This window comes from Rhinolophus hipposideros, assembly GCF_964194185.1.
Source record: "Rhinolophus hipposideros genome assembly, chromosome: X".
NCBI classification, from domain to species: Eukaryota; Metazoa; Chordata; class Mammalia; order Chiroptera; family Rhinolophidae; genus Rhinolophus; species Rhinolophus hipposideros.
This window is the reverse complement of record NC_138046.1, coordinates 113,256,062-113,258,196: the sequence shown is the minus strand read 5'-3', so window position 1 is coordinate 113,258,196 and position 2,135 is coordinate 113,256,062.

Sequence of the window (2,135 nt, the reverse complement as noted above, 5' to 3'; positions counted from 1 at the left end):
CACAACGCTCCAACCCATAATCATGATGTGCCCAGCAAAATCTGGGGGTATGGCCACAGGCCCGTGGGCCTTAAGGTTTTAGACTTGCTAAAAAACCTATTACACCTTTCCTCTTTCCTATTTCTCCCTTTTGTGTTTTAACTATTATTTATTTATTGAAGTACATTTGACATATAGTATTATATAAGTTAAATTGTACAACATGTTGATTTGATACATTTATACACTGTGATATGATTGGTATTGCAGCGTTAGTTAGCACCTCTATCATGTCACATAATTATCACTTCTTTTTTTGTGGTGGGAATGTAACCACAGAACCAGCTCCAAATGGTCCTATCCTATTTAACAAGATACTGAGTTGCTTTTCAGAGACAACAGATCAAAACCGCTTGTCATGCAGCAGAAGTACGCACAGAGGAGAGAATTTTGACCTCCAGCTGCACCAGGAACCAAAGTTTCAGCCCCCACCCCCATGCATGGAACCAAAGGAACAGGACATAATCGGAACTTGAGCACTAGAACCCTTTCAGAAGCAAAGGGTCCATTGTCCAGAAAGATGCAGTGCCAACACCCCTTACCATAAATGGCAAAATTCCAAGATCCTCCAATTAAAACTTGCCCCACCAGCACTTCCAAATACGTGTTTTCTCTAACCCCTTAAAAACTTTTAACCCAGTCCAGCGAGGCACTATTAGTTCCCCAATCTTCTCAGTTGGTGACTTCTTGAATAATATTCCGACCTTACTTCGAACTCTGTCCTTTTGAGTTTTGGCCTTTTGAAGCAGCAAGCATATGAACTTGTGTTCTGTAACAGGAATACTGTTTCTCCTTTTTGGAATGGGAGTCTTTATCCTATGCCTGTCCCACCACTGTTTTGGAAGCACATAACATGTTTGATTTCACAAGTTCACAGTTGGAGAGCAACTTGCCTCAGGATGAATGGTTTCAACCATATCTGATACAGAAGATTTGTAGATGAGACTTTGTACTTAGACTCCTGAGTTGATGACATGTGAAAAGGACGTCAATTTCGGGGGTGGCGGGCCTGGGTATAATGCCATGGTCTGAATGTTTGCATCCCCTTAAAATTCATGTATTGAAATCTTAATGTCCAATGTGGCGGTATTAGGAGGTGGGTCTTTGGGAGGTGATTAGGTCATAAGAGCTGCCCTCATGAATGAGATTAGTGTCTTCATAATTAGTGCCTTTATTGTAAGAGATCCCTTATTCCTTTAAACATGTGAGGACACAGAGAAAAGACCCTGGCTATGAACCAGGGAAAAGGCTTTCACTAGCATGTAACCATGCTGGCACCTTGATCTTAGATTTCCCAGCATCCAGAACTGTGAGAAATAAATTTCTGTCGTTTCCAAGCTTTAAAAACATGTTGTGTGTGTGTGTATGGGGGGCTGGGTTGGCATGGGAAGAGTTGTGTGTGTAAGGCAAAATAATCATTACATATTTCTTGGTTCAGGTGTGAACATTATTTACAATATCCTAACAATTTTTTAAATGCAGAATATAAGCTTAACTAAAAAATTGTGATATAACTGTCATGCAAGGAGATAATCATGATGTGAAAGAGCTAAAATCCTCATCTATTTTAGAAGGAAGTCAATACCTGTATGAGATTTCTATTGCTGCTGCAACAAATTTACCACAAACTTAGTAGCTTGAAATAACACAAATTTGTTATCTTACAGTTCTGAGGTAAAAAGTCCAGTATGGGTCTAACTGAAATAAAATCCAGGTATCAGCAGGTTGTTTTTCTTTCTGGAGGCTCTCAGGAAGAATCAATTTCCTGCTCATTTGGGTAATTGGCAGAATTCAATTTCTTGCAGTTGTAGAACTGAGGTCCCTGTTTGCTTACTGGTTGTGAGCTTAGTCTCAAGGTCCTTAACCTTAATCATATCTACAAAGTTCCTTTTGCCATGTAAGGTAAAAAATTCACAGGTTCCAGGAATTAGGACATGGACATATTTGTTAGCCCATTATTTTGCCAGCCACAATATCTAATGTCATAGAGAAGTGGACGAATTTCTAAAAATATATGCATATTATTTTTAAAGGATTAAAAACAGCAAGCAAAGTATGAAGAGGTTGCCTCTAGGAAAGGTAACTTCCTTGTGTGC